The sequence below is a fragment of the Eumetopias jubatus genome, unplaced genomic scaffold (assembly GCF_037043125.1).
Source record: "Eumetopias jubatus isolate StellerSeaLion01/CBP00866 unplaced genomic scaffold, mEumJub1_p1.0 scaffold_5, whole genome shotgun sequence".
Taxonomy (NCBI): domain Eukaryota; kingdom Metazoa; phylum Chordata; class Mammalia; order Carnivora; family Otariidae; genus Eumetopias; species Eumetopias jubatus.
The window spans coordinates 36,374,421-36,389,541 of record NW_028274811.1 but is presented as its reverse complement, the minus strand read 5'-3'; the positions used below and the strand labels follow the sequence as shown (position 1 = coordinate 36,389,541).

The 15,121-nt window shown below is 43.3% G+C and overlaps 1 non-coding gene across 1 annotated transcript; it reads left to right on the top strand.

The window, feature by feature from the left end:
* The first annotated feature begins 4,197 nt into the window (after positions 1-4,197).
* On the top strand, positions 4,198-4,305 carry LOC114221035 (U6 spliceosomal RNA). The gene has a single exon (XR_003611670.1). It is a non-coding gene; the product is annotated as a U6 spliceosomal RNA (small nuclear RNA).
* The last annotated feature ends 10,816 nt before the right edge of the window (positions 4,306-15,121 follow it).

Below are 15,121 nucleotides of genomic sequence, written 5' to 3'. Positions count from 1 at the left end.
GCTCACCCGGCCTGTGACCGAGCGTTTCTATCTCTGGCACCCGACCCTGTGTGGAGTCTCCAAACCCAGCAGATCCCTGCGGTGCGCTCCCGCGCCCCTCCTCCCAGGGGAGGAAGGGGAGTCTCCCCGGCTCTGCTGCTTGTTGGGTCCCTGCTGGAGGAGCAGTGGCCTGACTGTGCTGTGGATCATGGTTTATGGCAACTCCGAGCTGAGAGCCCGCGCCTCGGCTCCATCTCTGCAGCCGGCCTCCCTGCTCCCATACCTGGGAGCTCTGCCGCACTCAGGCACCCCCGGTCTTTCTGTGACCCCGAGAGTCCTGAGACCACACTGTCCTGCGAGGGTTCCACCCGCTGCTTAGCCACTGGAGCAACGTCCCTCAGCGGAGCCGACTTCTAGAACTTCCGATTTTGTGCTCCGCAGCTCTAGCACTTGCCAGAAGCGGCCGACAGAGGCCCCCTCCCCCGCCATCTATCCTCCCGAATATCGCCTCGGATTCACTTCTCCGCACCTCCTACCTTCCAGAAAGTGGTCGCTTTTCTGTTCAGAGAGTTGTTGCTATTCTTCTCTTCGATCTCCTGTTGAGTTCGTAGGTGTTCAGAATGGTTTGATCCCTATCCAGCTGAATTCCTGAGACCTGACAAAATCCAGGTCTCCTACTCCTCCGCCATCTTGCCCCGCCCCCCTCTGGATCCCCTCTTACTTAATTCTTACTAGAGATATTATCATTGTCCCCATTTTAAAGATAAAGAAGATGTGGTTTAGAGAGGTTCAGTGACTTTCCTAGAAGGAAGAATTATGAAGAACAAGGGAGTAAGAAAACAACAGAAAGACAAGCAGCTGTTCTGGGGCTGAAGGAGAGCCCATGGGGATGGACATTTTCTTGGCCTTGGCAGCACAGCACTCTGCTCCCTGCTTCAGGCTCTGCAGGGCTCCTACGACATCAGGATCCACTAGCAACAACCATCACCTTCACTTGTAAAATGGAAACCATTGTGTTCTGTTTCTTTATTGCTGCATAATGAGTGCCCCCAAGTGTAGTGGCTTCACACAACAATGCTTTATTGTTGCATGTGATTCTGAGGGCTGACCTGCACCTGGCTCTCTAGTTTTTCTGTTATTCTTGCTTTGAGTCTCTCCCATCGTCAGATGGGACCTGGGCTACAGTGTCCTGGGTGGCTTCACTGACTCCCTTACTTCTTCCCTTCTCCTTCACATCAGCTTCCCACATACCTTCTAGATCTCATCAGCTACCCCTGACTGCAAGAATGGATCCCTTCCTTCAAACCCTGAATTTCTCCTTCACAACTTATATCCCATGTATGGTGTCTGGTTGATTGTCTATCCCCATGGTGGATTGTGAGTTTCATGAGGGGAGGACCAGCCCCATTTTATTCGTCTTTGTATCTTAATTGTTAAATAGAGCACCCCACCTATGTTAAGTGTACATATGTATGTTAAGTGTATTTCAATAAAGGCATGAATGACCACTAGGAAATACATCTTTTAGTGTTCAGGGGTTGTCTTTTCTCTTAAATCCCAAACATTGTTTTTCTAGGTTCTATAAAGTGAGTCTACACACATCAAATGAAGAAAGAAGATGTACTACCTGAACTATCCCAACAATTCAAATGAGGCACTTCATTCTCAATTATTTATAAATTGAAATTGGTTTGTGAATGTTATAAGATTATCTGGATAATTTTTTCAATTAATTTCTGTTCATTTGATTAGATATATAAACCTAAAAATAAAAATTCTTACATTTGATAAAGTTGGGGGTTTTTTAAATCTGTATTTCTGCCCATTAGCTGACATAGTTTTAGGGGAGCAAGAAAAGCCATGGTCAAATCTATGTCTGTATAGGAAGGCTGGAGGAAATGTTTATCAATTCTTAACAAAAAAAGGTTCCTAGCTCCTTGGTTTTGGCACTTACAGGCTTTGCCTCCATAAATACATAAGAAGTGTTCAATGGAAGTATACTGATACAAATGCTGTAATCTGCCTCGGGAGAACTGGCTGATGGGGAAACTTGACTTGTAAGACAATATTGCTTTGGTGATCTCAGCCTACCTACTGACTTTTTTTCAAGGGTTTTATTCAGAGAAAGCATGCTACAAAAGATAAAGTAAAGCAGATCAACAGTTACTCAAACCACATTAGAAACCAGGTTTGTTGAGTTTCTTTGCTGGAGACATTTTGATAAGCATACATCATCTTTAATCTTTATTTCTATTGGGGCTGTCTCATTTTCAGTGCTTCTTGCCTCTCAAAATTAAACTGTGGTTATTACTTGGACACCTTTAGAGCTTATTCCTTCCAGTAGGAGTTTTCTTTGAGCTCAGCCTAGGAAATGTACTCCTAGTGCAGCTACATGAACCCCAAGTTTAACTTCATAAAAGTAACCATTTCTGTTTGTCAATTTCTAATTATGAAATATCCAGCTGAGGAAGAAATTCATAAATGAAGAGCCAGGCATCTCTTCCTAACTGATCCAAAGATTTGCCTGTGCGCTCCTCCTTCTGTATGTGGTTCAATTTCACTATCTTCACTATTATCCTTTCTTCATTGTCTTCTTTTCATCTGAACATTTTTCCCCTTATTTCTCCAGCATGGCTGCAATTTTTCCCTCTATCCTTTGAGGATAGGGTAGTCTGTAATTGTATATTTGGTTTTGTGTAATACCTCTAATACTTATTAGGAGTGGCATCAAATATATTCTTATATATTTGATTTGTACTTGAGGGAATTTAGGGACATTGTCTGTTTTATCTCTAAGAGATCCACTGTAACTAAAATAGCGTCCAGTACATCATAAGCACTCAAGGCATATTGTTGCATGAAGAAATGAGTAGAACACAAGTGAGGGTTGAAATGTGAAAATTGTCTTCTTTACCAACTTGGCAAATATGTTGCCAAACAATTTTGCTCTCAGAAAACATTGCATCATTAAGTGTTTGTCATTTGTTAACTGAACAGATTGATTTCACAGGTTCTATTGACCCAATGAAACATTCAATGTTGGACACTCACCACCTTATATCAACTCTGAGAAGTCTAGATTAAGGGAATGGAAAAAGGATGAATATCAATTTAGGATCCATGTTGAAAGGAAGAGTCTTTAAGGCCGTGAGATTGGACCTTGAGTATGTATTTCAGTGTCTCCAATCCCGTTTAATTTCAAATACTATTAGTCACAAACAAGGGCAGAAAGAGATTTCTCTTTTCCAGAAGTGAACTCTTGAGCCACATCCAAAGCTATCACTTCAGATGAAAATAATATGATTTACCACAAGAAAAGTTTCCATCTCTTTTTATCCAGGGTTAGAAATAGGGGACCATGTGTAACAAGTTTGTTCAGGATGCTAATGATGCCATCAGATTCTAAGTCATAGGATGCAAAGTGATGATCTGAAGACCAAATCTGGCCCACAGATGTATTTTATTTGATCTACACTATTATTTTTTCATTGAATTAGTTGCCAATATAGAAAGTCAGGAGAATGCATACAGAACCCTGGTTTTCTCCCCCACCACCCCCTTTGAAAAAGAAAACCAAAAGATACAGCAAATTGGACCCACAAGGGGCGCCTGGGTGGCTCAGTTGGTTAAGCAACTGCCTTCGGCTCAGGTCATGATCCTGGAGTCCCGGGATCGAGTCCCAGGGTCGAGTCCCACATCGGGGTCCCTGCTCAGCAGGGAGTCTGCTTCTCCCTCTGACCCTCTTCCCTCTCATGCTCTCTGGCTCTCATTCTCTCTCTCAAATAAATAAATAAAAATCTTAAAAAAAAATTGGACCCACAATCCCCAATTATACTGACAATTAGCTGGTGTTCAAGTTCAAATTGCCATGATTGGCTGCTTCTCTACCATAGTCCCCCACTGCCTGTTTTTACTCTAATGCTGAAGAATTTCGATTTGCCATCCCTCATCACCCTGCACAGTTTTCTTTCTTACAGCCCACCCACCTCATCTATTTCTTTTATCTGTCTGGGCCCTGCATGTAACTACCATCTTGAATGTTACAAATGTTGTTAAATTTCCATCTTTCTGGCTGAGAGTAAATATGCAAGTGTTCTGACTGTGGCTCTACTGTCATCATTCCAAGTCAGCTGGCTGATTCCATTCATTCTTCTGAAACTTCTGTGTGCATGTGGCCCCTAAAGAGGCGGGGGTGGGATCAGAGAAAGGATAAGCTCTGTACTCCCTTCAGCAGCATATATACTAAAATGGGAGCGATACAGAGAAGATTAGCATGGTTCCAGTGCAAGGAGAAAAAGGACAAGGTGAGTGAAAGAACCAGTTATTTCTGTGGCTCTGAATAAGTAGGGTTGTCAAAAGAAGAGGAAGACTAATCTGAGTGTGTATAATGCCCATGATTCTTAGAGCACATACTATGTATTTATGTATACGACTAGTGCTATATATACATATATATGTATATAATCACTCACAAAATCACTTATATTGTCCCCCTAGGGACATGTAAGGGTTTTTTTTTTCAAGTTAATTTTAGCTATACAATTTTTTTCATCGATTTCCTGAATTTTTTTTATTCGGTTAAGTTACTTTTATTACCATAGTACCTGAATATTATAAATATAAAATTAGATTAACAGTAAAATGTATATAGCTTCTAACATATTTATACCCACAATACATTGACAATTAAGTGCAAACAAAATAACACAATACGAGCCAAGTGGCTAACACCAATTTAATAGGACTGTTGATGTTGCTTTGCTGTAATAAGCACTAACAACAAAAGAACACTTACTGCATGATACGGGTTCTTTTGATGAAATCACACTGTACAAGTACAGGGTACCTTTTCTGAAATCCTTGGGGCAAGATGTAATAGAGAATTTTGAATGTTTCTTATTATAGAAAGGGGCAATACACAATAAATGCACTAATATTTATAGTGTAACATATGAATATTCATAATAAATGGATAACTAAAAACTATAAATAGACTCATGTCAGCGTGGGTCAGGTTTCATACCAAATAAGTTTGTCATAAACTTAAAAAAATGGCTGGGTCATTTAACAAGTCCTACAGCCTTGAGAGAATTACTCAATTTCAATGATCTCATCCACGAAATAATTTCATTAGAAGAGAGTAACTAGCCTGTGACCTGCAGCCAGAAAGAAAACCAGGATGTTTATGCATGGCCACCAGAAGTTGCAGAATAAATACTATACTAGGATAAGTGTGTTCCTTTATCGAGTAGGTATATGGCATTTACAGTGCTACACCATAGGTTAAAACAAGGACCCAGAAATAAATGAGGCCACTGTCTGGACTCAGGGAGCTCCTGTCCAGCAGGAGAGACAGACCTGCAAATGAACACCTGACAGTTGAATATAAAAAGAGTGACAATACCTGTGCGTGAAAAAGGCAAATTGATGCCCTAGGGGAAATTAGGGCACACTTTCTTGGTCAGTGATACTGGTGTCAGGGAAGGTTTTGAAGGATGAATAGGAATTCACAAGACAGTGGATATTATTAAAATCGATCTAACCTTTTAGAGACAAATTAAATAATATTGTAGAGGGCACTTTAGGAGAAATCGATTCTCTTTTGACGTTTACCGGCTGAATCATTTATAGTCTCTTCTGAGCCAATGCCCAACCCAATCTTAATGCTCTCCTGCACTGGTCATGAATGCTGAACACACATCAGTTTGTGCAATCTCTTTTCTCTTAGGAGGGAAGAACATGCAGTTCTTAGACCCTGCTTTGGTCCTATTTGCTTTCTAACATCGAAAATGCTAAGTGAACAAGATGCTTATCTATTTATTAAGACATTTGCTGGGTTCTCAAAGACGTGTGGCTTCTCCACCCTTTCCCCTCCTTCCTGTAACCCCCCCAACCAGTTTCTGTCAGTGGGAACTTGACAATCATAAACCTAATTCTTTGAGGCTGTTCTAACTCTTGAACTCTTCGTTGGTTGGCCTCCCCGCAAAGGAATGAGTTCATGGGAGGAATCCCTTCGGTGCATATGGCGCCACTGCTGGCAGCTGGGGGGCACACACAGAGGGCTCCATAGCATGGCCGGGAGTCATAATGGGCTCCACAGAAGGACTGGTGATTTGCATAAATTTAAATAAAGTTTCCCTACATATCTGTTCAGCAAGTATTGATCAGAGAGGCAGAAAATTACATGGAGACTGGACAGGGAAAGAAGACCTTGGGGGCAGCTGTCAACCTCTTCCTTGATACTCCCAGCAATCCCCAAACTTGCCCTCTCCCCTATTGCAAACGCGAGGCCCTCTGGAGAAATGGGACCACGCTTTTTAGAAGGCCTTTGGTGATCATCTAATGTGACTGTACATGTCCCTTGCAAATCCTACCCCTCATCCCCAAGTGGCTCTTGGAATAAATGTCCACATTTAGGCAGGAGACTCCTGACTCCCTGAGGGGAACCCAGGAGAGCAGAATTGTCTTCTTCTTGCACCACACATGTGCAGTGCCATTTGGGTGACCCTTTCCATGGGCACCATGCTGCCATCCCTAGGCATCAACCCTAATCTCTCCTAGAATTCCAGGAAGAGGGCTTCAGAAGACATAAAGAACCCCACATTAACATTTCTATTCTGAATTAAAGCAGGCTCATTCCCAAACCCCAGTAAATTATTTCTGAAAAGGGAATGGTGAGGCTGATTTGCTGACTGATGAATCCCTTTCAGATTGGATACCTTGCTTGTGCTAGTGACAGAAAGATGAGAACATCAGCATCCCTGACTCATATTCTGGATTTATCACTGGGCATTGCGGTTTGACTGAATTTCCAGTGTTAAAATGGCAGTTGCATTATGGTTTTCCCCGTGTTCACTTTAAGGAGCTCAGCAGTGTGATGTGTCAAGTGCCAATCCTGCCCAAACAGTGTGGTTTAGGGCTCAAGTGATTATGAAAGACAAGGGAGGGGTTTTCCTTGGTGACGCATTCATGTTCCAGCTAACAGAGGGTCTGGAGAGCTGGTGTGGAATTTGTAACTCAAGGTTTGTGTTTTAGCATCTCCATCAATGATCATCTTCCTGCTCACTTTACAGTTTGTGGTATGGTTCCCTTCACCACATTCACACCTGTCTGTGCAAAAGGCTTGCATAATGCCGAGTGTGGTTTAAAATGTGTGAAAACTTCATCCAGATCTTCGGAACTTGCCTTGTCTTTGATCCCAAAGCCAGTCAAGGAGAGCAAGCATGTCTATTTCTAATTCTAGTTGTATGTAAGCTGGGGAGAGACACGTCATTGCAAAACAAAGCTCTAGAGAAAAAAAAAGAAAGATAAACTTTCTTTACAGTACTTTGTCTCGCATTTTTCCAGGTTAAGCATGTTTTCGATCCAGAGTGGTGTAAAATGAAGAAGACAAGGGTGGGGGTGAGATAATAAAAAAGCCTGAAGACTTTATTATTTCTGATTGGGGAAAATGCAAATATAACTCGACTCCTCTGTGTCACATTGTTTCATATATACCTGCCCTGAAATGCTGCGAATGGGAAGCAGGATTGCTCCTCGGGGCTCTGGAGAAGTCTGGGGTACGATGTGGGATGAGGAAGGGTGCTAGAAGAGACGTAGAAGATATTTTTGGAGATGGATGTGGCAAGGCCAGGTAGGGGGGAGTCTTAAGAGCTTCAGCCTGAAGGAGTTCAGTTTTATCTTGAAGGTAGAGGGAAAATATTGGAAGGGTGACACTTAAAAAAAACAACCATTATATGTGTGTGTGTGTGTGTGTGTGTGTATGTGTATATACATATACAATGATTATTCTGCCTTTCAATATAACATTGTCTCATCAGTGTTTTCCATATTAATACAAGTATAATTTTAATGCTAGTCTGCTGAGAAAACTTACCTTAGTTCCTCAACTGCTAAAATTCATATCATTTCATCATATATTTTTAATTACTCATTTACTTCTCTATCCATCCAGACTATGGTGCCCTTGGAGTCAAAGACCCAGTCTTCTTTGCACTTAACCCTTATCATCTAGAATAGAGGTTGATATAAATAGAAGAAAAGCCGGGCATCTTCCCACCCAGATCTTCCAAAGGTTTTGAGGATTCTCAAATATTTCAAGCCTTTCCCCTTTGCTTCTTTAAGGTAGTCAGCTGCTATGCTATCCTCAGCCCTATATATATTCAAGCAACAAACTGACCAGTGTAAATAAACTCCAAGATTGGTTCTGACTTCTAACCACATGACAGGCGTGTAGCTAAGGACTTGACATACAGAAATGAACTTTTCTGTCCCCCCTACTCACACAGTGCACAAACTGTGTGCAAATGTAAATCTGATTCACATGATTAAATAACAGGCTAGCAGTCTTGTCGGTCAATTCAGTTTTACCTGTCTGAATGTATTAGTCCAACTTTACAAGAGAGCCATCTTTGATTTTCTTGTGCCATGCCCTGGGGCTGATGCAGAGTATATCTGTGTCAAGGTGAAATCAACCGCCTTCCTTACAAAACAAACAGGGAATTGTCCATGGCTTCTTCTAGCCTTCTCCTTCCCATTTTTCTCTTTATTTCACAACACTTCCCCAATCTGGGCTGCCCCCAGTACAATAGAGGGTAACTCAGTCTGTAAGGACCAAACCTAATGTCTCCCAGGATCCCATGTAGAAGTCTCCAAAAACAATAAAGATCCCCACATTTCTGGCTCTGAATCAAAGCAGACTTACTCTTAGGTCCCAATATATTCATTCTGAAAAAAGAAAAGCCACACCAGGAGGAACTGATAAAAAAAAAAATTTTTTTTCTTGCTCAATTTACAAGAACTGAGGAGATGTCTATTCCAAGAAAGAGAAAAGAAAGAAGAAAAAAAAAAAAACCCGCAAGCTGTTGGAGGCATAAATGATGATGCCTGGAGAAAGGAGACATAAAAATTAATTTTTGCCCCGGCGAAGGAAAGGTGAAGTTAATAGAGAGAAGAGAATCTAAGAAAGGGAAATTAAAGCCAACATGCTTCTGGCTTCTTGAGAATGCCCCCTGAGTCAACTAATTACCCGTGAGGAGATTATGGAGTGAGTTGTCTGAACTCCTCTCATTTAGCAGGGGAAAAAAAGGAAGAACTACCATGTGACTCTATCATGAGGGCTAGAAATTAGCTTGGGAAAAAATTGCCAAGAAAGTGGGAATGGAAGAGAAACGAAGAGTAATAATAAGCAGTAATAAGCCAGCTGCCTTCGAGAGCAATCGCTAAGCTGGCTCATGGAATCATCCAGAACATACCTGGGGATTTCTTTTCTTCCTTCCTCCTTCCTCCTGTTCCTTTCTCCCTTCCTCTCATCCAAAAGGTAAACAGCTGCTATGTGATGGCTACTCTCCCAAACACTGGGAACACAGAATAAGACATCCTGGTCACGAGGAACATTAATTCATACAAATGAGAGGAAGAAAATTTTTCACCCAACTTCTCAGGAAAGGAGCCGTATTTGTTTGAAAAAAAAAAAAAAATCTTGATGAGTGGGTGGGATAGAAAGTAACACCCTGGCAGGCCTAGGTCTGGCTGAGGACTGCATGTGTAGGAATCAGAGGAGGAGATTCTTCGATATGCTGGAGATTAAGAGGGAAAGAGGGATGAACAGTCAAGGTGAAAGTTTGCACTCCACAGTGTGACTCTTCACCAAGGTTCTAAAATGCTCAGTGCAAGTTTCATGTGAACACCTGTAAGTGGGTTGAGTTCTACACATGGATATCACAGAGCTCAGCGGAAACCGTCTGCAAGGGCCAGCAGAGACCAGAGACGGAGCAGAGAGAAAGAGGAGGATGACGGCCATAGGAAAAGACACGCACCAACAACAGGCCACGTCACCGGAGTCCAGGCTGAGTGAACAGATTTGCAAGACTCAGAGGTTTCTAGGCTGCACTGGGGCTTTACATTCAGTTGGTTGTAGGAGAACACTGAAAAAGTCCACAAACCCATTATCTGAGGACAGAAGAAAAAATACATTGTAAAGCATCCCAATGAATGGTGAATCAATACATGGACTGTATTGTGTATCATGTATTATCGGGGCCCAGGGGCATCAAGTGTCTGTGTACCTGTAGGTAGACTTTAGAGAAATCCATGAACGCCCTGAAATTATATGCAAAATGTTATGGTATGTATATCTGCCAAATACTTAATCAGTGAAAGTAACTAGCATTTATGGAGGATTGACTATGTATTATGGTGCTTAAAGCTTAATACATAATTATGTCATGCTCACAACAACTCAGTAAGAAAGAAAGCTGAAAATCAGGGACTTTGCATAAGCCAGGAAGGTCACACCCCCAGTGAGTAGCAGAGCATGGGTGTGAACTCATGTCAAAATTATTAGCCTGCATGCTCAGCTGAGGTCCCAGTCTTGTGCCCTCTAAACTTTGCTGAGTCCAGAGTCAGATTTTGTTACCACTTCAAAACATTTCTACATAGAGAAAAAGATTAGAAACATCTTAAGGGTCACTGGGTCTCAGATTCGCCTCCTAATTTTGGAGGGCCTACACATCCCAGGCACCTTCATGTGTCCTCTTCTGTTCCATCCTCTCCCCGCCCAACCCCTAACTCCATCAGTGCAGTAGGCAGAAAGGTCTCCCTTTGACAGTCGGAAACACTGACTTCAGAGTGGTCAAGTCCACTGCTTTGGGTAAGTGCACGTGAGTTGGCATCCTGGTCTCACAGCCCCAACGGAGCAGTAGAAGAGTTTCCAAGGGGTCAGTTTGTGGACTCTTAAGCTGGAGGAGTCATCCAGAAGGCTGGTTGAAGTATTGTCATGAGATCTGTCAAATCAAATTGCAGTTTGAATCCTGCAAAAGAGGGGGCCTCGGAGATGTGGCTTTATTGCTGGACGTAGAGACCCATACAACGGGCACAGGCACCAGGCGAGAACAAAGTCCCTGGAGACTTTTGACTCTCAGCTTGTCAACTCTCCTGACGGAACAGCCATCACAGCTGTTAGGAATTTCCGAGTCGTTGCGCCTGCCCGCCCCCACCTGGTGTTCCTTCAGCTCCCGGTGGGAACAGCTCCGCCGGCCAGGCGTGCCACTCCTTGGGAAGAACAAAAGGAGCTGCCACTGAAATAGACCCTCCTTACAAAGAAGTCTGCACTCGCTCGTGCCTGGAGTGGCTGTGGGTGCCCCTGGGGTGAGTCAACCCCAGAAGTCCCAGGAGACAAGCACAGGGCCATTCATAAACAGGGAAGACCTGTGGAGACCCCAGTTGGAATTTCATGACCAAAGGGAGGGCGGAAATGAGGGGCGGGATTATTTCCTTAGTACCTGATTGGCCGGGACTGGTTAGCGCGGCATACAGCTAGCTCACCATTGCTTAGTTGGAAGAGAAGCGCCGTTCCGCCCTTTTAAAGCAAAGAAATAAAAGATAGAGCAGAAGAACCTTTGTAGAACAACCACCACAAAGGGAGAGGTTGTCCTTTCTGCTTGAGGGGAGGGGATGACTTATTACAACTTCAAATGCTTGATGAGGCCACGCCTGAAGACACTTAAGAACTGGCCTAACAGCAGTTTCGCCGGCCATTTGACATGTACTAGATGGCAGAGCAGCCGTTGAAGGAAAAAGAAAGCTTTTATAAATTGTCCTCGGGTGAGTAGCTGAAGAGGCGCAGCATCAGACTTTTAGAAGAAGACCCAACAGCTAACTCTAGTGCGGTGGTTCTCAAAGTCCAACAGCAGTGGCAGAAGCTGGGAACCTGTTAGAAATGCCAACTGGGGGGGGGGGGGCGGGTTGCGGCTGGGTGACTCAGTCAGTCAAAGTTGTGACTCTTGGTTTGGCCTCAAGTCATGATCTCAGGGTCCTGCCTTGGACTCCCTGCTCAGCATGGAGTTGCCTTGAGATTCTGTTTCCCTTGCCCTCTGCCCCTCCCCCACCAACTCGTGTGCGCGCGTGCTCTCTTTCTAATGATTAAAATCTTGAAAGAAAGAAAGAGAGAAAGAAAGAAAAACTCTAAGATCCCATCCCGACTTAACAAACCAGAAACTCTGAGGGTGGGACCCAGCAATTTGTTCTAACAGGTCTTCCATGGGATTCCGATGTTTGCTGAAGCTCGAGAAGCTCTGTTTTGGAGCATAATAGAATAGACTGACTCAGCGTCAGACAGTTACAGGTTATGGTCCCACCTTGGACACTAATTCATGGTAAAACTTGAGGCAAGTTTCTTAAGCACTCTGAGCCCCGCCTTCATCAAGCCACGTGAGAATAATGGTGACAACAGAGCTCTGCAGAGGAATGTCAGTATGAAGTGGTTAGCCTCAGTCCCTGCTCACTCAGCAAATGCTAGCTTCCCTCGGGGTCATTTAAAACACCAGAATTGGATCACACCACACTAACCAAACGTTTGGGCAGCTCTTCTGTTCAACTAGCACCATGTCTAAGCATTAGTCCTTACTCTTTAAAAATCTTTGTTTCCCAGACAATAGACTACCTGCCTCAGAATTAACTGGTGCATCAGTTAAAAAATACAGATGATCTAGTGTTCATATCAGACCCACTGCATCTGCATCTTGTGAAGTGTGGTCTGGGTATCTACAGGCTTAAAAGTGTTCCCTGAAGATGCTTCTGCAGACTACAGTGCAAGAATCATCAATTAAAATGAGATAAGATGCAACTTGGCTGTGGCTTCGCTATCACAGACACTCTCCCATAGGCTGAGCTGAAGCAGACACATTGTTTCAACGTGACACAGTAAGTAGAACCAAGAAGTGAAACTTTATGAACTTTGCTTCCCTGTTCATGATCCTTACCTGTGGGGCTGATAAGCTACTGGCTCTATTTCTCTTAGCTGGCCAACCTGGAATTGAGGCAATTTTACTGATGTCTGGCGGGAAATGGTGGTAGCAGAAGAGAACTGTGTTACTCAGAACCCACGATTGTACAAGATGCTTTACACAGAAACTTCTGGAGTTTTGTTTTTCCAGGCAGACGTGGTACTTCTTTAAGGAGCTCAGAATCTGTTAGTATGGGCACAGCTCAAAACTTGTTTTTTTGGTGTGTGTGTGTGTGCGTGTGTGTGTGTGTGTGCGCGCGCGCGCGTGTGCACCCTTCTCTCTTTCTCCTACTCCTACTAAGATGGCCAGGTAGTTGGATGTTCTCCTGGAACCTCTGGTCTGAGAAGAGAGAATGGCTGTTTGGCACATTCAGGATGTGTGTTTTGTATGGAAGGGAGGAAGAAGGGGGTGGGAGAAAGGGGCTTTGAACTCAAGTCACCTGGGCAAGCCCCCACCAAGATACCAGTCTGTGATTCTCTAAATCCCCCTAGTGATGTATGCATGTATCAAACACAGAAGTCAAAGCATAATATCTGTAAATATATATTTATATGATAGCTGATGTTCAAATATATATTTATAATATATAAAATGTATATATGATATATATAATATATAATATACATGACGTTTAAATCTATAATATATAATAGCTGACGTTTAAGCCTCCCTATGTGCTAGGAGTTTGACATTAATTCTCTCACTGAAAGCTCACAATAATCATAGGAATAAGTACTAACAGTGTATCCCATTTGAGGATGAGAAAATTGAGGCACAGAGAGGTTAAGAAACTTCCAGACTCATGGCCAGTACAGTGCAGATCTGAATTTGAACGCAGGCAACTGACTGACATCACAGTTCTAAATCCTAGAGACCCAAAGGGCAGTTCCAGCCTGTTCCCAGACCTTGTGAGACCCCACCCCGGACCTACTTAATTAGACTCTACATTTTCACAGAGATTTGTGGTTATACGAAAGTTTGAAAAGTACTTCTCGGAAGCACAGGCATTTTTCCCAGAGTCCTTGAAGTATCATCAGCATCAGAAACACTTGTGGGTGCTGCTCAACTATGCAGGTTTCAGGCCCACCAGAAATCTCTGCAGCTGACAACCCAGAAGCTGCATCATCAACAGTTCCCCAGGTGATTGTTTGGCATGCTTAATTTTGAGAATCACTACTTTTGGTTCCTCTGCCCTGTCGCTTGCTTGGCAGTCAAGAGTTAGAACCAGGAGGTCACACTGGACCAGGTGATGGCTCTCCCTGCAATGAAGACAAGAGGAACGTATGGAATAGCTCAGGCAACCAAATGAAAGAGAGCCAAGGAAAAGGGTATCTCCCTTGACTTCAATATGTTTTGAAACTGAGAGTGTTCCGTAAGCTTTTTGGTCTAATTTCATTTTTTTCTCCTGTTTTTAAAGAATGCCTTTGTGAAATCTTATACCATTTCTGCCTCTTACTTCAAGGCTAGTGCACAAGTCATTTCTTTGACCCTGGACCTGTTTACATAATATTTTCCACCCCCCACACACCTAAAAATGGGAAGTGGAACCTCAGCACATTTCAACACGCTCCAGAGGAAGTTACCATGTTGAGAAAGGTACCAAGTTGGAAGAAGTTACCTTGTTGATTAGGCAGACGCGGCCATCTGATAGACTTATGTGGACCACTATGATATTTGCGTCATTAAGGATAATTCAGAGAGAAAGATCAGTGACAGTGCTGGTCAAGTTCTTGTGTAAGTTCTTTGTTGACACCATAGAGACCCCAAAGATGGGAAAGCAGCAAAACATCAATAAGGAGCCTTGAGCCACGGGTTGTAATTCTGTTCAAGCTCTAGCCCGTGGCACTAGCTACCGACGTACCTCTTGGGAAGTTGCTGCAGTCCTTCAAGCCATGGTTTTCCTGTCCTTTCAATGAGTGGGTTGTTTTTTTTTTTTAAGATTTTATTTATTTATTTGAAAGAGAATGAGAGAGAGAGAGAGAGCACATGAGAAGGGGGAGGGTCAGAGGGAGAAGCAGACTCCCTGCTGAGCAGGGAGCCTGATGTGGGACTCGATCCTAGGACTCCAGGATCATGACCTGAGCTGAAGGCAGTCGCTTAACCAACTGAGCCACCCAGGCACCCCAGTGAGTGGGTTTTTTAGGTGCTGCAATTTCAGCAATCCAGAGGGCCTGGGCAGGTAATATAAATGAGTGAAGGGAGTAACAAGTCCGGAAGAAGAGCAAGCTGCCGAGGGCATGCCCTTTCTGAACCACACCTGCGCAGGTCTTCCTGAGCCACTGTACCAGCCACACCAAATACAGTCACAGATTAATTTAACCCAAGATAGACTATCTCTAGAGGGCCTTCCAGCATGT